This window comes from Schistocerca gregaria, chromosome 3 (genome assembly GCF_023897955.1).
Source record: "Schistocerca gregaria isolate iqSchGreg1 chromosome 3, iqSchGreg1.2, whole genome shotgun sequence".
NCBI classification, from domain to species: domain Eukaryota; kingdom Metazoa; phylum Arthropoda; class Insecta; order Orthoptera; family Acrididae; genus Schistocerca; species Schistocerca gregaria.
Window position 1 is genome coordinate 388186213 of NC_064922.1, and position 27720 is coordinate 388213932.

Sequence of the window (27720 nt, forward strand, 5' to 3'; positions counted from 1 at the left end):
AATAAACTATGTGCACATAACCTGTAAAATGACCCCCCCATTATTTAAACATAAATCATGCAAATATTCTATATAACATATAACTAACTCGAAGGTTTTGTCAAGTATCTCCATCCTGGAATGGTCTATGAATGCATTTTCTTTGTCAATAAAATATCCCTGCAAGAACATTGAAAGAAATTTGTTGCAAAATATGATAACACCACAAAATTTACTACATCCTGTGTAAATGCCACTATATGTTTCAGTTTTTAAAGATTTCAGCATTAATTCCTAAACTATATAATCAACACAACATGTTAAGTGTGCACACTTTTAATTGAATGCTCCACCAGGCAAGTGTGCCATGCAAGGACTTGCCGCAAAGAGAGAAGGTATTGTCTCCTACTCTCAATGCAAACACTATTCCTATGCTTGTGCTGGACAATGATCATCTTTCCTCAATGTGGATAGTAAGTTAAAATTTCTGTATCTACATACATACTCTGCAAACAACTGTGAAGTGCACGGCAGAAGGCCCTTTGGATTGTATCACATGGAGGTTTCTTACCTTGCCAATTGCGTATGGAGTGTAGGAAGAATGACTGTTTAAATACTTCTGTGCCCACTATATTAGTCTAATCTTGTATTTGTGGTCCCTATGGGAGTGTTATGCTGGATGTTAACCTATTTCTAGGTTCTTCCCTTAACAGTTGAAACTTAACAAGCAGGTTTTTGGATGATAACAACTGTATCTTTAAGCTTCTGTCAGTTCAAGCTTTACAGCATTTCTGCGAGTTCGTTGGTGGTTGTTTGGATGGATAAAGGGACCAGACATTAGGTCATCAATCCCTTTGTCCTCACTTACCACATGGAACCCAGGGGAAGATAACCCTAAGATCTACCATTGTCAGAAAAGCTGAGGTAATGGACAAAAAGAAGAAAGGCGAAAAACATGCCCCACCTAGGAAGCAGCCGGAAGCCCCTGGAAGCAGAGTGCAATGAGAGACATACACCCACAGCCTCTGTCACTTACCAGGGGTACTCTACTCCGAGATTGCCTAGGACAGACTAGCAACATGAACAGGGCAACAAAAGCACAGAGAGACAAAAAATGAACAAGTCTAATATGACTGGGCTGTACCACCAAGCCGCTGCAGCCTAGTCTGGGCAGAGGCAGCAACAGTGTTCTGCCAACCCCTCAATGGGTCGATAGGAGTAAGCAAACTTCTCTTAAAGAGAGTGGTACATGCCCACCTCAGTAATAAAATGCAAAAGTCAGCCAGCCATTGGGGCATCATCTCCTAACACCACGGGAAAGAGTCAAGGAGATTAAGAGACTGCCGCAAGGTGGCTAGGTTGGAACAGTCCAGCAAAACATAGACCACCGCCAAATGAGTGCCACAATGACAGTTGGATGGGTCCCTGTGACAGAGGAGATGACGGTGGGTCAGCCAAGTATGGCTGATGAGCCAACGGACTGTTAGGTCCTTGTGAGAGGACTGCATGGAGGACCTCCACAGATTCATCGTCTCCTTTATCACCTTTAGTTTGTTTGGTGAAGTCAGAGTGAGCGATTCCATATTCCAAGTACCTAAAACTTGACAGCATAATACCAAGCAGAGGTCCGTTTCTGGAAATACTAATCTCAAGTGATGGTTTACTGGTAGCCAGTTTGGCCAGGCATCAGCAAGCTCACTAGTTAAGATTCCGACGTGGCCCAGGGCCTAGACAAAGGTCACTGAGTGTCCACACTGTTCAAGGGCATACAGGGACTCCTGGATAGCAATGACCAAGGAATGGCGAGCATAGCAGTGGTTGAGAGCTTGCAAACTGCTCAAGGAGTTGCTGCAGATTGAAAAGGACAGACCAGTGCAGGAAAGGATATGGTTAAGAGCATGAGATATGGTAACCAACTCCCCGATCAAAACGTTACAGCCATCCGGCAAAGAGAACAATTCAGAATGTCCTGCTTGAGTATAAGCAAAGCGTACATGGTCAGCAACCATTGAGTCAGCAGTATAGACTACTTCTGAACCCTGGTATGTGCCATAAATGGAGAAAAATTGGTGGCAGAGGACCTCGGGATGAACTGAGTTTTTTGGACTTTGTGATAGGTCAAGATGAAGCTGTGACCGAGGGATGCACCAAGGCATACGTGAGTGGGCCCAGAGGAGAGGTGGAAGAGGAAACAACTGAAGTTAAGAGAGGACAGATCGGATGGGCATTGCAATCTTAATCCCTGACTGGGGGTGCTGTTGCAGGAGTTGGGTTACCATGTTTGGAAAGAGGAGACATTAGTTCAGATGCTTAGGAGAGTGGCAAAGGTGGGTAGCATAGCGCAGAGCAAAATGTTTCGCAACGGCATCTGGGTCAGTACAGACAGTGCCATTCAAAGTAATACCAGTTACACCTGCAGATGTATGGTATCAATAGACATCTGACCTTAGTACAAACCTGCGAAGGATAGGTATGTGGTTCAATGGTTGAAACTTACTGTTCTCAGTATTCTCACTATGGTTTTTATACTAGATGGCGGACCCAGGCACGGAACCATTTAAAGACAATAAGATGCTTCTTCAATGGGAGCCCGCATATAATCTTGAATGCCCTCTGCGATTTTCAAGGATGATACGTATTGCCTTCCATTATGGTGTGTCTGAGGAACAGCAGATTGCCAAATCAGCTGCTGGAAGAATGGCTGTAGTTGAATTCTGGGCTGTCATCAATATCTCCATGCAGCGGGGAGGCAAGGTTGACAAAGAGGCAAAAGCATCCCAGTCAAAATTGTTGAGAGCCCATCTGGCCTGGCATCCAGGGGAGTGACACTGAAGGAGGGACAGGAAGATCAGGAGGAAATGGTCAATACCACACAAGTGAGTGTCAATCCTTCAGTGGAAGGGTGGGAGAAGGTAAGGGCTACTAACAGAAAGTGGAGGGGGGGGGGGGTGTACCAGTATCCAACAAGCAAAGATCAAGTTGTGCCAGTAAATTTTCGATGTCTTTACTGCAGCTAGTGACCATGGTTCCACCCCACATAGGGTTATGGTCGTTGAAATCACCCCAGCTTAAGAAAGGTGGGGGGGGGGGGGAGCTGAAAAACCAAAGCAAACAGTGTGTTCTGAGACACTTCACCACTGGAATGGAGTAGACACTGCAGATGGTAATATCTTGAAATACTCTTACTCGAACAGCCACAGCCTCCAAAAGTGTATTAAGAGGTGTGAATTCACTATACAGTGTGTCTATAACATATGTGCAAACTCCGCCTGATACCCTGTCACATGCAGCACGAGTCTTATAATATATCCAGTATCCACAAAGGGCTGGGATCTGTGTTGCTGGAGGTTTCACATAACATTAGTATTTCATCACCTTCACCTTTTCAGGCAAGGCCTAGATGAAGGCAACAGTAGCAACGCTATTTTCCCTTGGCCTCATATGTATGCGACAAACGAAGTGTACATCGCATAGCTCCAACTTGGCATGTAGCTCATCATCAGATTGTAAGTGCAGGTCTCTGTGAAAAATGATGCCTTGAACTAAATTTAGACTGGTATGGAGAGTGACAGTCACCAGTATATCACTCAGCTTGTTACAAGCGAGCAGTGCCTGTGACTGGGTAGGAGATGCCATTTTGATCAAAACTGACCCACTTTTCATTTTAGAGATGGCTGCCATTTCCCCAAATTTGTCTTCTAAGTTCTCCACAAAGAACAAGGGCTTTGAGGCCAAGAAGGAATCATGATGAATCCTTGTACAAACCAAGTATTGCGAGGAGTATTGTTCTGCTTGCCGCTTAGCCCTAAGTTCCTCACATGGCCTAGCCAGGGAAGGAAACATTTTAGGGTTGTATCTCTCTGCACTGAAAGAGGGCTGTCCTTCCATAGCGACTGCTGAGGCTGAACAGCCACCAGGAGGCAATAACTATATTCACTTCACTTGATGCTGATCCACTGTGGTTCCACCTGCTTTGAATGGGGGCTCTCCCCATGAGCACCACCCAGTCTCCAGCCAATAATGGCAATCTGGCTAGTAAAGCTGTAGCTCTGAGTCCCTGTGACCCAGCCCCAATGGGCACATACTCCTTGGCATACAAGAGGAGTTTTCAGATCAGGCACCAACAGTGCAATCCCTTCGTGGTCAGGGGCTACCACTATGCAGACACTTGACGTCAACCCCCCCCCCCCCCCCCCCCCCCCCCCCCCACAATGGTGCTCGGTTTTGGACATTTTAACACTTTAAAGGGAAGGCATCACAGATGGAAAGGCACAAGGTGGAGCACACACCACATTGGGTGACTTTCCTGCACAATCCACACTTATGGAGAATTTTGAAAGTTGGCAGCAGGTCAACCCTAAAAATGGGTATCATATGTTTATTTAATGGAAAATTGTAGAATACACTAGAAGTGGAAACTCAAGGCCCAATCATAAACCAGATCCAAGCAGGGTCAGCACCAAGAAAATCATCTGATGGAGAAGAAGAGGGGGAAAGGGATAGTGAAAGTAGAAGCATGCAGCACAAAAAGGACGTAATGGGGCCGCATGGTAGCCAAACATGTTTCCCTAGGGGAGCTTTTCTGTGGGTCACGCAAAGTGGTGACCATTCAGGCTGCCATTATTTGAACTTGTTCAGTATTTATAGTTAGTCAAGCCGAACAGATAGCGTCATTGCCATTGGTGTGCAAGGACTCCAGTTTGAATGCTAGTACATACTTTATCTGGGATAGGGAGGTGTGGTAAGGGGTTAACTCAGCCTGTGTGAGGCAAAATCAGGAGCCGCTAGAATACAGAAGCAGTGGCATCATCAGCAGTCAACTACTGTCAATAAAGGCTGGATAAATTGGTGACATGCTATCCCACGATCTTAGAGCGCTCAGGGAACTGCCTTGGAGGCCATGCCCAGCAGCTCTATATCTATCAGGTCACTGGCTCTATTCAGTCGAGCCTGACCTCTAGATTTACATCGCACCATTATGCCACTCCAGCAACCATCACAGAAGGCACTCAACAGGAGCCACAACGAGCCACAAGTCACAAGCCACCACAATCAGCAAATTTTTTTCCAACAAATATTATGGATCAAACATAATGACACAATGTGCTCATATTAATTTGTCTTGTGGTAAAACATACTGATATGAAATGGTACTAATACAGGTTGCAGACCTGAGAGACAATTTATTTAAATGTGATTTATGGCATGTTCCGTGCAACAATTGTAAACAAATGTTTTTTCCACAGTGTGTTACTTGCAAGAGGCAATAACAATATATAAACTCTTATGGGTGCTGTGTTACTTGGAGGTGCTAAGTTATCTCTGATTCATTTATGTGATGAGAAGAATTATTTACAAGGTGGTAAGGATTCAGTTATAGCAAACGTTTTTCTGGTAATATATTCAGAATATTTAACAATGTAAAACACTTTTCTTCGACTCAACCTGAAGAGATAATTACCACTACAGATATACTGCATTCAGACTGTTGGAATCCATGTCAAAGATCTATTTCGTTAATTCCTCCCCCCCCCCCCCCCCCCCTCCTCAGTTCACTACAGGAAATGGAAAATATCTGTACAACAGACTTTAATGAACTGCAATTTAACAATCTTAGTGAGCATTTAATGTACTTCAGTGAGTTAGACTTGACAAGAGTAATAGGCAAATGAACTAAATGTCGATAGCCATGATGTTCCTGAGGAGTATGCCCCACAATGTGGAACGAGTGAGTTAAACTACTTCTGACCATTTCAGGCACCAAGGAGGCGGCCAATAGTGTTTGCTGGGGCTATAGACAAATGGTCAACTTCATGTATTACGATGATGGAGAGTGTCTAAAAGATTATGAACTCTACGCAGACACAAACCAATGAGGACACTACGCAGTCTTATAGAGGAAGGAATTCCTGTGGCAGTAATTTTAGATACAGGGGTTCCTGATAATGCTGCTTCCAAAGATCCTTCTAGACCTACTACAGAGTGAAGACAAACACTAGCGACGCTGGCATGGGGAGTCTATTCAGTTAATTACGGGTAACAGCTGTAGAAATCTGCGATATCCAAAGCCAGAGTACCTGACCAATTACAGGAGAAATTAAACAACCAGAGTACTTCATGTCGGAGCAGAGGACTCAGTTAGCAAATAATCTAGTGATTATTGCAGTGTTTCTGAAGAGAAGCCAGCTATAATCTGAGGTCACATGTGATCTTGAGGTTCACCCCACTACCTATAATCTGAGGATAAATTTGTTATCTTGAGGTTTACCCACACCACCCAACTTTTTTTCAGAGCTATTATCTTGTTCCTTGCAAACTAAAATATGCAATAAAATAGAAGATACATCAAATAGTCCATACACAGTTCACTCCTCATGGGGCCCAAACCTGGTGGGAAGGTTTGCTTGGTACCCAACACCCGGATGGTGAATAACATGACAGTTTCAGTACACACACATCCAGAGAATACAGACAAACTAATATTAAAGTTAAATTGTGTTAGGTACTTCTGTACACATTTCAGAGCTTCATTCTGGCAAGTAGTCCTCGGACTATCCTCGAGGGAGTACATGGCCTTTTTGTTCACCAGATGAAGCTATCAGTTTAAATGCACTGCCATTTTCTCCATGTGAGCTCTGTTGTGTTTATTTCTGTGTTTGACTACATGCTCAGGTCTTTGTTGTGAAAATGCATGTTTGTTGATGATCCACTAATTGTTATATCATCATGACACAAACATGTTTTTCTTTTAGCCCACGGACTAGAGATATTTCATGAATATTGAGTAACAGCTAACCTCCGGAAGTCCTACTTTGGTTTCCCTGTTATCTTCTAGATTCAAAACGGGGTTATGCCTGACTTCAGGAAGATTCGAGGAATCAAAAACTTTCCATAACCTAGAACTATGAGCATTTTATGCCAGATCAGTCACTGAACACCTAGTCATTGTTGAGTCTACTGCGGAGAAACATGCTTTGGCATTAGGCAAAAGAATGCAAAGCACTTTTCAATTATAGTAAGACTACACTGGTCAATTCAGTGGTTCTCTACCTGCACGGCATGTCAACTGAATCTGCTTTATTTACTTACACATCCTCCATAGTGTTAGGGTCTTGTTTATTCCAAACCTCAATCATCAATGGAGCACAAACATTCTGTCCCTTTGCATTTGCCAGTCAAACTTTATCACTGTGTGAACACTTGTATACAACTGAGCAAGAAGCATTGGTAATTGTATTGGCCTTTCAAAAGTGCAACTACTATTTGTATAGGTCCCACACAGTTGTTTGAGCATTCATCCTTTAAGCCTTCTTCTGGTACATAAACTGTTACGTGCATGACTCTCTTAATGGGTAATATCTCTGCAAAGATATAACTGCCAAATTAAATATATTACAAGAAAAGACAACATTATTGCAGGTGCCCTGTCGAGGCTACCCAAAGGGCTAAATATAAGAAAACAGGTTTGATGATCAAAGCAAGGAATTCCCTGTCATGTTACTGCAAGATCAGATAAACCAGAATTACTATTTATAGCTATTCAAAAGTATGACAGCATTGCAAGAGCAAGATCAACCGTCGTCTACTATGATTTGAAAACTTTAACAGCTACCGGATTCCAAACTGTATAAGTTTTACAAGCTAGTGTATACTGTACTATTTCACAGAAAGAATGTGGATGCTATGAGTAGGTGCGTAAGCATCCAGGAAGTGTACAAAAAGAAACTCATCTGATATGAATCACTCATGGGACCACTTCGGAGCACTTATGTGTGCCCAGAAAGTTCCAGTCTACTGCTACCTTCCAGATGTAAGAAGGTTCAATGCAACATAAGGTCTTGTCAGATCTGCCAAAATGCAAAGCCATACAGCAGAGGTATCAAGGACTGATGCATTCAATCATTCCAGGCAATCCACTCATAACTGTGTGTGCACGACAGTAGCCCTGAGCTGACATCTATAGGTGGCTGGAAGTACATGGTTCCCTTTTTTCATGAATTTAGCAAGTATGTGAAGCTCTATCTACTGGAAACAGCAATGTGTTCACCCATACTGAGGAGGCTATTCGAAGACTTTGTTCTGCACATTGGTAAACTGCATGCAATTTTATCTGATAATGCAACTAATTTCACATGCTTTTCCTAGTGAAATGCATGAAGTTGGTTGGTTGGTTTGTGGGATGAAAGGGACCAGACTATCATGGTCATCGGTCCCTTTTGGAGAAAAAAAAAAACCTAAAACCACCCAAGGAGAACAAAAAAATGAACAGGAAAGACAGCAGACAAAACAGGACATGAAATACTCTGACAGACCAGACAAAACAAATTAAAACACACAGTGTGACGTTGGTTGGCCGAGCATGAAAAAAAAAAAAAAAAAAAAAAGGAAAAGCCAACCACCAAGAACATATTAAAAACTCAGCTTAAAATCAGAGGCTAAAAGCCAGAATCAACACTAAAAAAAAAACCCTCAGATTAAAGGATAGAAACCCCCTGCCCGAATAAAACGCAAAACCAAGTCCACCATGGTAGAGTCATCTAATAAAAGAGCAGAGAGCGTGTCAGGCACCGCAAACGTCTGCCTGAGCACAGATAAAAGTGGACAGGCCAACAAAACGTGGGCCACTGTCAATGCCAAGCAGCAGCGGCATAGAGGGGGGTCCACACGGCGCAATAAGTGGCCGTGGGTCATTCATGTGTGCCCAATGCGCAGGCGGCAGAGGACGACAGACTCCTTACGAGAGACTCGCATGGAGGACTGCCACACGCTCGTCGTGTCCTTCCGGCACGGAGTTTGTTAGGGGTGGTCATACCGTGCCATTCAGCACCCCAAAACGAGAGAACTTTGCGGCCTAAGACTGCCCGCAAATCAGTCGCTGGGAGGCCAATCTCCAGAGATGGTGCACTGGTGGCCTCTTTCGCCAGGCGGTCAACATTCTCATTGCTGGGTATCCCAACATGGCCTGGGGTCCACACCAAGACCACAGAGCGGCTGCAACATGCAAGAGTATGCAGGGACTCCTGGATAGCCATCACCAGACGAGAGCGAGGGAAATACTGATCGAGAGCTCGTAAACTGCTCAGAGAATCGCTACAGATAACGAAGGACACACCTGAGCAGGAGCGGACATACGCTAGGGCACGAAAGATGGCGACCAGCTCAGCAGTGTAAACACTGCAGCCAGCCAGCAACGAACGTTGTTCAGAATGGTCCCCTAGAGTTAGTGCATAACCGACACGACCAGCAACCATCGAACCGTCGGTGTAGACAACGCCAGAGCCAATATGTGGCCAGGATGGAATAAAAGCGGCCCTGTGCCAAGTGGAGCCGAAGGCAAGGGCGCGGCACACACCACGGGGGTGTACGCAGAGGGGCCCAGAAAGGAGGTGGAACAGGCAAACACCCAAGCCCGTAGAGAAGCTGTTAGACACGTGCGGCAATCGGACAACCCGACCGGGGCCGACGTTCTGGCAGATGAACGACTGACTGCGGGAACAGGACACGATAATTTGGATGCCCGGGCAAGCTAAAAACATGGGCAGCATAAGCAGCCAGTAATTGTTGGCGTCGTAACCACAGTGGAGGGACACCTGCCTCCACAAGTATGCTGTCCACAGGGCTGGTTCGGAAGGCACCAGTGGCAAGGCGTATCCCACTGTGGAGGATTGGGTCCAGCACCCGCAACGCAGATGGGGATGCTGAGCCATAAGCCAGACTCCCGTAGACCAGACAGGACTGGATTAACGCCTGGTAAAGCCGTAGGAGAGTAGATCGGTCGGCGCCCCACCTGGTGTGGCTCAGGCATCGCATAGCATTTAGATGCCGCCAACATGCCTGTTTAAGCTGCCGAATATGAGGCAACCGAGTCAACCGGGCATCAAAAACCACCCCCAAAAACCTATGTGACACCACCACTGTAAGAAGCTCGCCGTCGAGATAAAGCCACGGCTCTGGGTGAACAGTGAGTCGCCGGCAGAAATGCATAACGCCGGTCTTGGCTGCCGAAAACTGAAAACCATGCGCTACAGCCAAAGACTGCGCCTTGCGGATTGCGCCCTGTAGCAGACATTCAGCAGCTGCAATGCCAATAGAGCTGTAGTAAAGGCAGAAGTCGTCAGCATACAGGGAAGCGGAGACAGAATTTCCCATGGCCGCAGCGAGCCCGTTAATAGCTATTAAAAACAGACACTTAGAACAGAACCCTGCGGCACACCATTCTCCTGGACTTGGGAGGAACTATATGAGGCCACGACGTGCACGCGGAAGGTACGATACGACAGAAAATTGCGGATATAGATCGGCAGAGGGCCCCGAAGACCCCATCCATGAAGTGTAGAAAGTATGTGATGACGCCATGTCGTATCATATGCCTTCCGCATGTCGAAAAAGACAGCGACCAGATGCTGACGGCGGGCAAAGGCAGTACGGATGGCCGACTCCAGGCTCACCAGATTGTCGGTGGCGGAGCGGCCTTTACGGAACCCACCCTGAGACGGAGCCAGAAGACCCTGAGACTCCAGTACCCAATTCAAGCGCCGGCTCACCATCCGTTCAAGCAACTTGGAAAGAACGTTGGTGAGGCTAATGGGACGGTAGCTGTCCACCTCAAAAGGGTTCTTCCCTGGTTTCAGAATGGGGACAACAAGACTTTCCCGCCATTGCGACGGAAGCTCACCCTCAACCCAAATGCGGTTGTAAAGGTCGAGGAGGCGTCGCTGGCAGTCCACTGAAAGGTGTTTCAGCATCTGACAGTGAATGCTATCTGACCCAGGAACGATATCAAGACAAGCGGCGAGGGCACTGCGAAATTCCCACTCAATGAATGGAACATTGTACAATTCAGGATGGTGAGTGCAAAAAGAAAGACTCCGACATTCTATCCGCTCTTTAATGGAGCGGAAGCCCAAGGGGTAGTTGGCAGAAGCAGAATTCAGGGCAAAGTGCTCTGCCAAGCGGTTTGCAATGACATCGGAGTCAGTACAAACTGCTCCATTCAGTGAGAGCGCAGGGACGCTGACAGGGGTCCGATAGCCATAGAGGCGGCGAATCTTGGCCCAGACCTGCGATGGAGTGACATGGAGGCTAATGGTGGACACATACTGCTCCCAGCACTCCTGCTTGCGTTGACGGATAATGTGCTGGGCTCACACACTCAGCCGTTTGAAGGTGATAAGGTGTTCAATGGACGGATGTCGCTTGTGACGCTGGAGCATCCGCCGGCGAGCTTTAATCGCTTCAGCGATCTCAGGCGACCACCAAGGCACAGTCTGCCGCCGAGGGGACCCAGAAGAACGGGGAATGGCAGATTCAGCGGCAGTAATGAAGCCGGTGGTGACCGATTGAACCACTGCATCAATGTCATCGTTAGAGAGAGGCTCAATAGCGGCAGTGGAGGAGAACAAGTCCCAGTCAGCCTTATTCAGAGCCCATCTGCTAGGGCGCTCAGAAGATTGACGCTGTGGCAGTGACAGAAAGATCGGAAAGTGGTCACTACCACACAGGTCGTCATGTACTCTCCATTGGACAGACGGTAAGAGGCTAGGGCTACAGATGGAAAGGTCAATGGCGGAGGATGTGCCATGCGCCACACTGAAATGTGTGAAGGCACCATCATTTAATATCGAGAGATCGAGCTGTGCCAATAAATGCTCAACGATGGCGCCTCAACCTGTTGCCACTGACCCACCCCACTGATGGTTATGGGCGTTAAAATCAACCAGTAACAAGAAAGGTGGCGGCAATAGGGCTATCAGAGCAGCCAGAACATGCTGCGCGACTTCACCATCCGGTGGAAGGTAAAGACTGCAGACGGTAACAGCCTGTGGCGTCCACACCCGAACAGCGACAGCCTCTAAAGGTGTTTGGAGAGGGACAGACTCGCTGTGAAGAGAGTTCAGGACATATATGCAGACGCCACCAGACACCCTTTATAAACTGCCCGATTCTTATAATAACCCCGGTAGCCACTGAGGGTGGGGGTTCGCATTGCCGGAAACCAAGTTTCCTGCAGAGTAATGCAGAGGAAAGGGTGAAGGCTGATAAGTTGGCGGAGCTCAGCTAGATGGTGGAAGAAACTGCTGCAGTTCCACTGGAGGATGGTGTTGTCCATGGCTGAGAAAGGCGTGATGGGACTGGGAAGGCAGATTACGCCGCTGGGTCACCTGCTGCCTCCAATGGAGCACCCATGCAAATGCTATCTGTTGGGACCGGCGAGAGCGAGGTCCTTAGCAGACGCAAGAATCTCCACCTCATCCTCAGACGCAGAGCTTGTAGGTAGTGGAGGAGTCGGAGCCATCGCAGGTGCCTTGGTCTTATGGGGCTTCAGTGTCGTTTTGTCTCGCTGTTCCTTTGGTTGCCGTTGCTGATAGGGCTTATAGGAGTCAGTCTCCGGAACCGAAGATGATCGCGAAGCTCGACGACCAGCGGCCTGTGGCTTCTTCAGCCACTGGTTGGTGTCCGCTGTGCCGCTGGTAGGAACCTGGGAAGGGAGTGACACAAGGGATCACTTCCGAGCGAGGGAAGCCGAAAAAGACTTACGCTTCTCCGGCTTAGAAGTGGGGACTGGTGTCCCTGGTGGTTTAGTGGGTGCTGCTCCCGAGGTAGATGGCGTGGGAGCAACAGCAAGAGAAGGGGCCTCCATTGTCAAGGGGGCAGGTTAGGTCCTCTGACACTGAGAGCTGACTGTCTGTGGTGCAGCCAAAGGAGCTGGAGCAGGAGTGACAGTGGAGGCATAAGATGACATCAAGCGCACGGGATGTAGCCGTTCAAATTTCCGCTTAGCCTCAGTGTAAGTCAGTCGGGCCAGGGTCTTATATTCCATGATTTTGCGTTCTTTCTGTAAGATCCTGCAGTCTGGCAAGCAAGGTGAATGAGGCTCTCCACAGTTGACTCAGATGGGAGGCGGAGCACATGGAGTATCGGGATGAGATGGGCGTCCGCAATCTTAACATGTGAGGCTGGAAGTACAGCGGGAAGACATATGGCCAAACTTCCAGCACTTAAAGCACCGCATCGGGGGAGGGATATAGGGCTTGACGTCACAACGGTAGACCATCACCTTGACCTTCTCCGGTAATGTATCACCCTCGAAGGCCAAGATGAAGGCACCGGTAGCAACCTGATTGTCCCTCGGACCCCGATAAACGCGCCGGACGAAATGAACACCTCTACGCTCTAAGTTGGCGTGCAGCTCGTCATCAGACTGCAGAAGTAGGTCCCTATGGAAAATAACACCCTGGACCATATTTAAACTCTTATGTGGTGTGATGGTAACGTTAACATCCCCCAACTTGTCACAAGCAAGCAACCTGCGTGACTGGGCGGAGGATGCTGTTTTTTATCAAAACTGACCCAGAGCACATTTTAGACAAACTTGTCCTCCAAATGATCTACAAAGAACTGAGGCTTCAAGGATACAAAGGATTCCCCATCAGCTCTGGTACAGACGAGATACCTGGGCGAATACATGTCACTATCATTCATTGCCAGGGATGGGAACGATTTGGGGTCATAAACGTTAGCTTTAAAATGAGCCCTTGAACGCTTAGAGACTGCTGGTGGCTGGCCACCAGCAAGAGATGATGTACCACGCTTCATTGCGGGACATCCGCCCTGATGCCACCTACTCCGACGAAGGGCCCTCCCCATGGGCGCCACCCAGCCACAGCAGAGCCACCTGGCAGGATGGCCATTGCCGGGAGTCCTGATGCCCCAGGGAGATGGGCATCTACTCCTTGGCATACATGGGGAGTAAACGGCGCAGGCATCAGTAGAGCGATCCCTGTGTTGTCAGGGGGCTACAACCAACAGGGTACATGTCGGCCCCACCACAACGGACTGGCTACCGTGCTGGATCTTAGGTGCAAAAATGTATAAGGTCGTCGTCGCAGCGAAAAGCAACACTGCACAGCGCAGCGTGGTAATCGCACCCAAGGACGTATCCTCGCCCAAGAGATGGAAAACGAGTGGGACACCATTGCAACGACGAGAAAGCCGGCTAAAGGTCTCAATGCACGACAAAAATTTAGAAAGATGGAGGTCAAACCCGAGAGGGGACCATCATATAAGGCCGAAAAGGTTGAGACTCCTTTCAGTCGCCTCTTACGACAGGCAGGAATACCATGGGCCTATTCTTACCCCCGAACCCGCAGGGGGGAAGCATGAAGTCAAGCAGGTATCTGACCGATATTCACTGCCCAGTACCGTACCAAAGAAAATCCCATCAGACGAGTAAATAGCGAACTTAACAGATTCAGAATGTGAACCTACTGTCATGCAAAATACACTCCTGGATATGGAAAAAAGAACACATTGACACCGGTGTGTCAGACCCACCATACTTTCTCTGGACACTGCGAGAGGGCTGTACAAGCAATGATCACACGCACGGCACAGCGGACACACCAGGAACTGCAGTGTTGGCCGTCGAATGGCGCTAGCTGCGCAGCATTTGTGCACCGCCGCCGTCAGTGTCAGCCAGTTTGCCGTGGCATACGGAGCTCCATCGCAGTCTTTAACACTGGTAGCATGCCGCGACAGCGTGGACGTGAACCGTATGTGCAGTTGACGGACTTTGAGCGAGGGCATATAGTGGACATGCGGGAGGCCGGGTGGACGTACCGCTGAATTGCTCAACACGTGGGGCGTGAGGTCTCCACAGTACATCGATGTTGTCGCCAGTGGTCGGCGGAAGGTGCACGTGCCCGTCGACCTGGGACCGGACCGCAGAGACGCACAGATGCACGCCAAGACCGTAGGATCCTACGCAGTGCCGTAGGGGACCGCACCGCCACTTCCCAGCAAATTAGGGACACTGTTGCTCCTGGGGTATCAGCGAGGACCATTCGCAACCGTCTCCATGAAGCTGGGCTACGGTCCCGCACACCGTTAGGCCGTCTTCCGCTCACGCCCCAACATCGTGCAGCCCGCCTCCAGTGGTGTCGCGACAGGCGTGAATGGAGGGACGAATGGAGACGTGTCGTCTTCAGCGATGAGAGTCGTTTCGGCCTTGTTGCCAATGATGGTCGTATGTGTGTTTGGCGCCGTGCAGGTGAGCACCACAATCAGGACTGCATACGACCAAGGCACACAGGGCCAACACCCGGCATCATGGTGTGGGGAGCGATCTCCTACACTGGCCGTACACCTCTGGTGATCGTCGAGGGGACACTGAATAGTGCACGGTACATCCAAACAGTCATCGAACCCATCGTTCTACCATTCCTAGACTGGCAAGGGAACTTGCTGTTCCAACAGGACAATGCACGTCCGCATGTATCCCGTGCCACCTAACGTGCTCTAGAAGGTGTAAGTCAACTACCCTGGCCAGCAAGATCTCCGGATCTGTCCCCCATTGAGCATGTTTGGGACTGGATGAAGCGTCGTCTCACGCGGTCTGCACGTCCAGCACGAACGCTGGTCCAACTGAGGCGCCAGGTGGAAATGGCATGGCAAGCCGTTCCACAGGACTACATCCAGCATCTCTACGGTCGTCTCCATGGGAGAATAGCAGCCTGCAATGCTGCGAAAGGTGGATATACACTGTACTAGTGCCGACATTGTGCATGCTCTGTTGCCTGTGTCTATGTGCCTGTGGTTCTGTCAGTGTGATCATATGATGTAACTGACTCCAGGAATGTGTCAATAAAATTTCCCCTTCCTGGGACAATGAATTCACGGTGTTCTTATTTCAATTTCCAGGAGTGTAGACAGCATGGATTGACTATCTTCCAGCATTTGAAGAGATCATGAATTATCTTCCAGTTACGACGACACATTATACACCATTCAAAATGATGGAGGAAAGGAATGAATGTGTCAACTGAATACCAAATGTTCAAATAAAAATGAGTGGGAACAGAAGGTTAGAAAGGCCCTGCATGGAGATCTTCCACACATTTGTAGTCTCCTTAAGGGCACGCAGTTTGTTGTGTGTACTGAGATTATACCATTCCGTCTCCCAAAGCTGAAAAACCTTGTGGTGTAACAATGATCTCAGTTCAGTTACGGGGATGCCGATCTCCAGAATCGGTTTCCGTGTCACGTTGGCCAGCTTATCAGCAAGTTCATTTCCTGGGATTCTGATGTGGCCTGGGGTCCACACAAACACCATGGAACTACTGGACCATTCCAGGGCATAGATGGACTTCTGGATGGTTGCTACCAAAGGATGGCAGCGGCAGCACTGGTCGATAGCTTGTAGGCTGCTCCAGGAGCCAGTACAGAGAAGAAATGACTCGCCGGGGCATGAGCAGATGCGCTCACGAATGCGAGAAATGGCCGCCAGTTCTGCAGTGAAAACACTCCAGCCATATGGCAAGGAGTGCTGATCAATATGTCCTCCATGAACATACACGAAGCCAACATGACCATCCAATTGCGCTATCAGTATAAACCACTTCATGGTCCCAGCACACATCAAGAATCGGCAGGAAGTGACAGTGGAGAGCTGAAGGGTTAACTGAGTCCTTAGGACCATGGGAAATGTCCAGGTGAAGCTTCGACCTAGGTTTACACCACGGAGGTGTACGTGTATGGAACTTCAGTATAAGTGGTAAAGGGAAGGACTCCACTTCAAATAGAAGAGATTGGACAGGAACTGCTATTGTTAAGCCCTGACTTGTGCCTCCAATGCAGGAGATGAACCGCCGTGGGTGGGAAAAGGAGATGGTAATTCAGATGCTCAGGAGAAATACGAACGTGCAACATAACTGGCAAGCAGTTGTGCACACCTAACCTTCAATGGAGGTACTCTGGCCTCCACCAGGATGCTGGTCACCGGACTCATCCTAAAGGCTTCTGTTGCCAGTCTAATGCCATAGTGGTGCACTGGGTCAAGTAACCGCAAGCTGAGGGCACAACTGAACCATAATCCAGACTCCCATAGTCAAGGTGGGATTAAACAAGGGCTCTGTAGAGCTGCAGCAGCGTAGAGCTATCTGCAACCCAGTTGGTGTTGCTCATGCAGCGTAGGGCATTGAGGTGCTGCTATCACTTTTTCTTCAGCTGATGGGTGTCGAAAACCAGCCCTAAGATTCAATACGTCTAAACTACAGTGAGTGGATTGTCATTAAGGTAAAGTTCTTGTTCCAAATGAATGGTACGATGCCGACAGAAGTGTATGGCACACAACATCACGATTGAAAACTGGAAGCCATCGGCTACAGCACATGACTGTGCCTTGTGGATGGCTCCCTGTACGCACCACTCGTCAACACCAGTACTGGAGGAGCACTATGAAATGCCGAAGTCGTCTGCATACAGAGAAGATGAGACCGACTACGCGACAGCTATTGCTAGAACATTAATGACCACTAAAAATAGCGATACACTCAATATAGAGCCCTGCGGGAACTCATTCTCCTGGATATGGGGGGGACTATTGGAGGCACCAACTTGGACATAGAAAGTACGGAGCGACAGGAAATTTTGGACAAAAATCGGCAGTGGGCCTCAGAGATCCAACTCATATAATGTAGCAAGAATACAATGGAGCCAGGTCATGTCGTAAGCCTTTCATAGATTTTTAAAAAATGATGGCAGACTTGGGGGAATCTAGATTATCAATGGTAAAGCGGTCCTGGCGGAAACCGCTCTGGCATTGAGCCGACTCATCATACATTTTAACAGCTTACAAATATTATCATTGTTGAGGCTGATGAGTTGATAGCTATCCACATCAAGCAGGCATCTTCTGGGTTTCAGCACTGGAATGATGGTGCTCTCTCACCATTGCGATGGAAAGACACCATTGCACCAGATCCAGTTGAAGATGACGAGGAGATGTTGTCTGTAGTCGGACAAGAGATGTTTGATCATCTGAATGTGGGTCCGATCTGGCCCAGGAGCTGTGCCGGGGCAATGTGCAAGGATGCTGAGGAGCTTGCACTCTGTAAATGGAGCATTATAGGGTTCACTGCAACATTCAGTGTACGAGAGGGGTTTCCTTTCCATCTACTGTCTGAGGGTGCGAAATGCTGGTTAGATTAGATTAATACTTGTTCCATAGATCATGAATACGACACTTTGTAATGATGTGGAACGTTTCAGGTTAATGAAAGATGTCTGTACAAGATATTACATTACACAAAATATTGCATGACACTAATGGTTAAGTTAGTTTTTCTCCCTCTCTTAATTTATATCTAAAAATTCAGCCAATGAGTAGAAGGAGTTATCATCTAGAAATTCTTTGAATTTATTTTTAAATGTTGGTTGACTATCTGTCAGGCTTTTGATGCTGTTTGGTAGGTGACCAAAGACTTTTGTGGCAGCATAATTTACCCCCTTCTGTGCCAAAGTCAGATTTAACCCTGCATAGTGAAGATCATCATTTCTCCTGGTGTTATAGCTATGCACACTGCTATTACTTTTGAAATGGGCTGGATTATTAACAACAAATTTCATAAGTGAATATATATACTGTGAGGATCCCTAGATCCTTAAATAGATGTCTGCAAGATGGTCGTGGGTGGGCTCCAGCAATTATTCTGATTACATGTTTTTGAGCAATGAATACTTTTCTACTCAACGATGAATTACCCCAGAATATGATACCATGCGAAAGCAGTGAATGAAAGTAGGCATAGTAAGCTAATTTACTGAGATTCTTATCACCAAAATTTGCAATAACCCTAATAGCATACGTAGCCGAACTCGGATGTTTCAGCAGACCATCAATGTGTTGCTTCCAGTTTAACCTCTCATCAATGGACACACCTAAAAATTTTGAAAATTCTACTTTAGCTACAGACTTCTGTTCAAAGTCTATATTTATTACGGGAGTTGTGCCATTTACTGTACGGAACTGTATATACTGTGTTTTATCAAAATTTAAAGAGAGTCCGTTTGCTGAGAACCACTTAATAATTTTGTGAAAAACATCATTTACAATTACATCACTCAGTTCTTGGTTTTTGGATGTTATTACTATACTTGTATCATCAGCAGAAAGAACTAACTTTGCATCTTCATCAATATGGAATGGTAAGTCATTAATGTATATCAAGAACAGTAAAGGACCTAAGACCGAACCCTGTGGGACCCCATGCTTGATAGCCACCCAGTTTGAGGAATCAGCTGTTGTATTAACATTACATGAACCACTTATTTCAACTTTCTGCATTCTTCCAGTTAAGTATGAATTAAACCATTTGTGCACTGCCCCCCTCAAACCATGATGATTTAGCTTATCTAAAAGAATTCCATGATTTACACAGTCAAAGGCTGGGGGATAATTCTCCAATGCTGAGGCTCGAGGATAGTGTTCAGCAAAGTGCTAGGCAATTGCATTTGTGTCGGTAGATAACACACCATTGATGTTAAGGCCAGTAACACCTGTCAGGATATGGTACCCACAAACACTTGGGAAGGTGACACATTGCAGCCAATTGTTGAGACGTACCTCTCCCAACATTCCCGTTTCCATGTTTTTGTAAGCCGGTGAATGCAGGCACAGAGCCGTTTATTAATGGCCTCGGCTATTTCCGGCGACCACCAAGGTACTGACTTTCGCTGGGATCATGTTTTCCACCGTTCTAGTGACCTGCTGAACTACCACATTGATGGTGTCATGTGGGGGAGATTCAACAGTGACAGCAGAGGTGAAAGCTTCCCAGTCTGCCTTGTTTAAAGTCCAACTTGGTACATGTCTAGAGGAATGGCACTGGGAGAGTGACAGGAAGATCGGAAAGTGGTCACTACCACACAAGTCATCGTGGACTCTCCAGTGGAAAGGTTGGAGAAGTCCTGGGCTGCAGAGGGATAAATCAACCCCCGTATGTAAGAGGCAGAGGTCGAGTTGAAACAGGTAAGTTTCGACATCTCTACCTCATCCAGTAGGCACAGTGCCACCCCACAAGGGGTTAATGGTGTTAAAGTCTCCCAAAAGTAGGAAAGGTATAGGGAGTTAGTAATAAGTGCAGTCAATGCTTTCAGGGGTAATGCACCATCTGGAGAAAGATATACATTGCAGACAGTTATTTCCTGCATCATCTTTATCCTGACAGCCACAGTTTCAAGGGGTGTTTGAAGGGGCACAGGTTCACTGAATATTCAGTTCAGGACATAGATACGAACTCCATCTAACACTCTATTATAGTCACTAAGGTTCTTGTAATAGCCCCTATAGCTGCGAAAGGCAGGGGTCCGCATTCTTAGGAACCAGGTTTCCTGAAGGGCAATGCAGAAAGCGGGTGTATAGCTTAAACTTTGCTGTAGTTCAGCCAGGTAGCGGAAAAAAAATGCAATTCCACTGAAGGATGTCGTTATCATGAGGCTGGGAAGGCATGAAGCACACTAGGAGACAGGTTACACCTCAGGGTCACCTGCTGCCACTGAGTATTTGTATCTATCCTATTGGGGATGAGGCTTCAGTGAGATCCAGGCCCTCATGGGGCACTGAGATCTCCACCTCATCCGCAGGTGCAGAATTGGTACAGAGTGGTGGTGGTGTTGGGGCCACCGGAGGGTCCTTTTTCTTAGCAGACTTCTCCAAAGTAGCTTCAGGAACAGAGGAAGATAGTGAAGCTCCTCGCCCAGCAGCTTTTGGGTCCTTTAACCACTGGTGAGTGTCTGCTGTGGCATTAGTGGAGATTTTGGGAGGAGGCTGTTGCTTCTCTGCCTGGTGGGAGGGAACCAAATTCCCCCTTTTTTTTTTGAGGGGGGGGGGGGGGGGTGCTTGCTCCCTAAGTAGGTGCTTTGGGAGCAACAGAAGGAGACATTCCCCCTACCACCAAGGGGGCAGATGTATTGCGAAGACCCGGAGGGCCCACAGTTCGTGGCACACAGTGTGGTACAACTGATATGTGTGACGGCGATGGTAACGTAGCTGCAGCATATGTGAAAGTCAAGCGAATGAGGTGTAATCATTCTAATTTATATTTAGCGTCTTGGTAAGTCAACTGGTCCAAGGTCTTGTACTCCATGATTTTCCACTCCTTTTGGAGTACTGTGCAGTCTGGCAAGCAGGGGGAGTGGTGTTCGCCACAGTTGATACAACTGAGAGGAGCCACACATGGAGTATCTGGACCCAGTGGACGTCCACAGTCTTGACATGAGATGCTGGAAGTGCAGTGGGAAGACATGTGCCCAGATTTCCAGCACTTAAAGCACCGCATAGGGGAAGGGACGTAAGGTTTAATATCACATTGGTAAACCATTACCTTGACTTTTTCAGGCAATGAACTACCCCCAAGGCCAAGATGAAGGCATCAATAGCAACCCTGTTGTCTTTGGGTCCCCTGTAAACGTGCCAAATGAAATGAGCAACCCACCATTCTAGATTGGCATGGAGCTTGTTGTCAGACTGCAAGAGGAGGTCGCAAGGGAAAATAACACCCTGGACCATGTTTTAAGGCTTTTGTGGGGAGTGACGGAACAGGAATATCACCCAGCTGGTCACAAGTGAGTAACGCCTGGGATTGGGCTGGGGATGCTGTCTAAATCAAGACTGCACCACTTCTCATCTTGGACAGTGCTGTCACTTTCCCACACCTATTCTCAAGATGTTCAACAAAAAACTGAGGCTACATAGGTAGAAAGAAGTCCCAATCCATTCTGCTACAGACTAAATACCGAGGCGAATATGGCTCTCTTCTTTCTGTAGCCCTATGTTCCTCCCATGGTGTAGCGAGGGAGAGAAACCATTTAGGGTCATACCTGTCAGCATTGTACTCAATCTTGCCCTTTTTAGAGACTGCTGGCGCCATACGGTCACCAGCAAAGGATGACTTAGTCCGCTTCATTGCGGGTCATTCGCTCGGATGCATCTACTCCGATCAGGGGCTCTCCCCATGGGCACCACCCAGCCACAGCAAAGGTCACCTGGCATGATGGCCATTGCTGGGAGTCCTGATGCCCCAGGAAGACAGACATCTACTCCTTGGCATACATAAGGAGTTTACAGCTCAGGCATCAGCAGTGCGATCCCTGGGTTATCAGAGGGCTACCAACAAATAGGTACATGATGGCCCCAGCACAATGGACTGGCTACCATGCTGGATATTGGGTGCAGAGAAATCCAGTATTGTCATGGAGGCGAAAGAGGACAGGAGACAATGTAAGAAGATGACATACTCCGGAAAGTGTCCTCACCCAAATAGCTGAATTGCAGGTGGAGACGCAAACCCATGACAAGAGATTGAATTTAAGGGCACTATTGATAACTCATGCATCAGGTAAGACGTCCTTCCACATATGGCCCGCACTTCTGTAGAATTTAGAAAGTGGCAGGTCAAACCCTAAAATGGAACCTGAACTTATAAGACCAAAAACTGTGAGACTCCTTTTAGTTGCCTCTTATGACAGGCAGGGATACCTCGGGCCTATTCTAACAACCGGACCAGCTAGGACGTTTTGCTCAGTGAGTGACTTCCAAAACTGATGGTTCACTATGGGAAACATATGTATCATTCTTGTGGAGTAATCCCTCTTTTTTGAAGAACTATGCAATTTCTCAATATTAATTCCTGTTATTCTACGTACTCTGCCACCCCCCACCCCCCAATCCCACCATACTCACGTACTCTAAGCATTGTCAACCTTGTTCCTGATTCATTCACACTCCTCCACTGCCACACTGCCAAGATGGGTTATTCTTCTGTGGCCTTCTCGAATGTCTGGAACTTCACCTACTCATGCCTATACCTCTGACACCATTCCACCGTATCTGTCAAGAAGCTGCTCAAATGGAGCATTTGTAATTTCTTTTTCCACCAGCTTCTCCAGAGTTATGAACATGAATTTTTCAAATATGTTTACTTATCTGATGTTTTTATAGTTATGAATTTATTTACCTCTGCTACCCAAATTTAACAACCTAAGTAAGTTCCTAAATTGTTGACCTCTCTGACTTATCAGAGGATTCAAATCATCAACAACAGTATCCTTGAGATGGACAAGTGTATGATTGGCTTTTGTCTCTCAAGGTTTTCAATGGTTTCCCTTTGAGACATTGTCTGAATGGGAAAACTGTTTCAATATATATGCTATGCCATCCTAATTATTTTACTGTGAAACAAACGACTAGTAAAAGTCAATCTTGCAAACAAAAAGGTAACGAGCTAATATTACCTATCCTTAATGTGTATCACAGTAAATGTATGCTGCAAAGTATTCTGCATTAACGTGCACCCAAATGCGATAAGTTGTCCGAAGAAATACATGCTTGTTCAAGAAGAACATGGCATGTTTCACTAGCTCCATCTCTGTCCAGTGCTTAGTCAACTGCTCTTTTAAACTTGAGCCACAGTTCTGCCTCCCACCTATGTTGCGAGAAATGACCATTGTAGTAAAATAGGAGTAAACTAAACTTGAATGGAGAGATTTTGGTGTTCATTTGACTTACATGCTATTCAAGAGTGGAACAATAAAGAAACAGTCAAAGTGGTATAATGAACACTCTGTGAAACACTTGAGTAAGCTCTGTAATGTAATCACGTACATGTCGACTGTCAGAACTTACGAGCTCCTCTTTAATGAGATATGCCATGAATGTCTCTTTGTCTGCTTAAACAAGTTATTGAACATTTGTGTTTCTACTGGTTTCAGTTCCCCTTTGTACTTTAGTAATCATCATCGTCACAACTGAGTAATGGTCACTGATACGAGTTTGAACACAGATGTCCTCAAAGAAGTCAAGTCTATTTGTTGCCATTACATTTAATGTATTTTTGTTATGAAATAGCTTTCAGACTATTTGTTCCACGTAATTTTTAGAAAAAACATTTTGTATTATTTGCATGCATCTACACATATTACCAAATTAAAGTTCCCCGCCGAGTTTTTCTGTCTGTGTGTGAGGGCTAATTTCAGAACTATTATAGGGATTTGGGTACGGCTTTCACTAATAGGTAGGCTGATTCACAAAGAAGGTTTATTATATAATTTATTATCCTATGCTCGACATGCCGTCACGTCGTCCTGCCACTTAATGCTCCTCGAGCGGTGTTGGGGCAGGTTGCTAGTTATCGTTTAATTGCACTGTGCCACAACGAAAATGTAAATCGACTGAAAATAGCCAATTCCAATCAGTTCTAATGTGCTGATTGCGGATATCACAAAGACAATTCAAAATTAGCCCTAGTTTTCATTTTATGCTGTTTTATTATGGTGAGATAATTGTGATATAATTATATATGGATTTTTACATTAAGTTTAAAATCAAATATTATAATTGTTTGTCAAAGTCATAATAACTAGTAACAATGGATTATGTTATTGTTCCTAGTATTACTTGTGATGACATTGTAAGTCTGTCAGAGACAGCAAAGGACTTGGAAGAGCAGTTGAACAGAATGGATGGTGTCTTGAAGGGAGCATATAAGACGAACATCAACAAAAGCAAAACGAGGATAATGGAATGTAGTCAAATTAAGTTGGGTGATGTTGAGGGTATTAGATTAGGAAATGAGATACTGAAAGTAGTAAAGGAGTTTTGCTATTTGGGGAGCAAAATAACTGATGATGGTCGAAGTAGAGAGGATATAAAATGTAGACTGGCAATGGGAAGGAAAGCGTTTCTGAAGAAGAGAAATTTGTTAACATCGAGTATCGATTTAAGTGTTATGAAGTTGTTTATGAAAGTATTTGTATGGAGTGTAGCCATGTATGGAAGTGAAACATGGACGATAAATAGTTTAGACAAGAAGAGAATAGAAGCTTTCGAAATGTCATACTACAGAAGAATGCTGAAGATTAGATGGGTAGATCACATAACTAATGAGGTGGTGTTGAATACGATTGGGAAGAAGAGAAATTTGTGGCACAACTTTACTAGAAGGGATCGGTTGATAGGACATGTTTTGAGGCATCAAGGGATCACCAATTTAGTATTGGAGGGAAGTGTGGAGGGTAAAAATCATAGAGGGAGACCAAGAGATGAATACACCAAGTAGATTCAGAAGGATGTAGGCTGCAGTAGGTACTGGGAGATGAAGAAGCTTGCACAGGATAGAGAAGCACGGAGAGCTGCATCAAACCAGTCTCAGGACTGAAGACAACAACAACAACAACAACAACAAAAAAAAACAACAACAACAATAATTACTTGTGTGCAATATTTTGGATATAAACATTTTGATACCAATTTTAGTGATCTTTTTGTCTCCTTCCTCTTCAAATTCAGTGACTTTATTGATGCATGTAATAATTTTTGTACATTTGTTTCCAGATAAACCACCAGTTGTTCAAGTTGACTGCTAATGAAGTGAACAAAAACGCCACGAGTTTATGTTAACAGTGCTGACACATTTTGCCATGTGTGTGGAGAAGTGGCATTTGCTTCACAAAAACAGTGAATAATGCCATTGATTCAAAAAGCTTACAGTTGTTATTTTGGGTTCAAAATAGGCCATCAGGATAAACCCTGGGTTCCACATGTGATCTCCAACACTTGTGCCAGCAACCTCAATCTCAGGAATTGGATGCATGGGAAAGGATGTTCAGTGCCCTTTGCAGTGCCCATGATATGGTATGAGTCAACAACCCATATCTGTGACTGCTACTTTTGCATGGTTACTATCAAGAAGGGAATATCTAAGATTAAGAAGTGAACAGTAATCTATCCTAACATTCCATCTGCCATATGTCCAGTTCTAAACGGGGAAGGATTGCCAATACCTGAACCACCGACACAGTATGAGATTACTTCTGATGGGTATTCTTAATGCCCTGAACCATGTACATCACACAATCCAGAGTTTCTTTCAAATATATCATCAACTGATGATCCACAAAAATTGTCTCAAAATAAGTTAAGTGATCTCATTAGAGATTTGGAGCTCTCTAAAGATAAGGCTGAGATTTTAGCATCAAGATTTCAGCAGCGCAGTTTTCCGGAAAGCAGTGTAAATGTTTCATTCTACTGCAGAAGAGAGCAACAATTGATTTTTTTTTAACATGCAAGATATTCTTGTGTCTTGTGTAGACATAAATGGTCAGTATCAATTACAACCATGATGAATGGACACTCTTCATTGATTTGTCAAAGTTGAGCTTAAAATCAGTGCTTTTACATATTGGTAATGAGTTTCCTTCTATTCCAGTTGGGGATAGTGTGGTGCATATGAAAGAGTCATACCAAAACATGAAAATTTTGCTCGAAGCCATCAAGTACAATGACTCTCAATGGCAGATTTGTGGTGACTTTAAAGTGGTTGCACTGCTATTAGGTATGCAGTTAGGGTATACTAAATATTTCTGCTTTCTCTGTGCATGGGATCGCCGAGCTCGTGCATCTCATTACAGTAAACATGAATAGCCCACCAGAAAATCTCTTTAATGAGGTATAAAGAACATTAAGAGTTAACCTCTAGTTGACTCTAAAAACATTCTGCTCCCGACCTTGCACATTAAGTTGGGTCCCATGAAAAACTTTGTCAAGGGAATGAATGATGATGGTGACGTGTTTAAGTACTTAATGCAAAAATTCCCTTACTTAAGTGATACTAAAGTAAAGGAGGGCATCTTTATAGGCTCACAGTTTCGAGAGCTTTTTAGAGACCATACTTTTGACAGAACCATACAAGGTGATAAGAAATGTGCATGGGAATGTTTAAAGACAGTCTGTTTACAGTTCTTAGGGAACAAATGAGCAATAAATTACAAGGAGATTGTAGATCGCATGTTGTCATTTTATGAAAAACTTGGTTGCAACATGTCATTGAAAATGCATTTCTTACATAGTCATATTGACTTCTTCACCAAAGATTGTGGCACAGCAAGTGATGAGCATGTGGAGCAATTTCATCAAGATATTGCCACATTTGATAAGAGGTATGCCGGAAAGTGAACCCTACCATTTTAGCCGATTACTCGTGGACTGTCATATGGGATGTTTCCGAGTTTGTGTACAATTGTATGGCCAAGCGATGATGGTCATTCTGAATTTCTCTCTGAACAAAATATGTAATTGTATATACAGTACATACGGACATTTAACATTTGTTATCCTTTATACACATTTGTGACCAGCTGCTTTATATATTTTCTTTTATGCATTACATAGTTCTGGTACAAAGCAGACTTAAAAAAGTATTTTCATTCATGTAATATTATCTTCATTTTTTCTTAATATTTTCCTTCTGTCCTTCCAGAATGGCACTGAAATTTATAAATGGCTAGCACATAACATAATACAAGTAATTATTCACTTGAAATTTGTTATGCTGGATCTTGGAACATGAATGCATATTTAGTTGGTGAGTTATTTATACCAAAATATAGATTACTTTTTTCAAAAACTAGTGCTAAATATTTATGCAGATGATGATTTTGTATAATTTTATGCTGAAATAAACATAACTAACTCAAAATCATGCAATTTATAAACACTCGCTTCAAATTTGTAGTTCAGTGTTGTCTTAGTAAGCAGTCACTAAATACTAGCCGTCTAAAACCTTTATCAGTTCAGAACTAGGACCCAGACTGTGCAGGGAAAAGGACTCAGATATAAAGTGACCTAATCCAGCTTCTCCAATAACGCGACTCTTGCAAGGTATATCCGTCAAATCAGTGTATTTGCGTATCTCTGATGGAAAGAGAATTTGAGTCTCGCAAGATTTATCCGACAGAAGAGTATATTTGCGATCTCTGACGTCAACACCGTTATAACGGAAAAATTAAAAATTCCTATCGCGATTAGCTGTTACAAATAGCGGTTTGTTGCCTAAATGATAAATATTGTAACCTCTAAAAAAACCTCGGGTCAAAACTAGACACACAATGATGCAAGTTGACAATTCG

At 45.4% G+C, this 27720-nt stretch overlaps 1 protein-coding gene across 7 annotated transcripts in view; it reads right to left on the reverse strand.

Moving 5' to 3' along the window:
- Positions 1–27720, reverse strand: part of LOC126355189 (D-aspartate oxidase) — a 150021-nt gene that overhangs the window by 81246 nt on the left and 41055 nt on the right. The gene's annotated exons all lie outside the window — the stretch shown is intronic.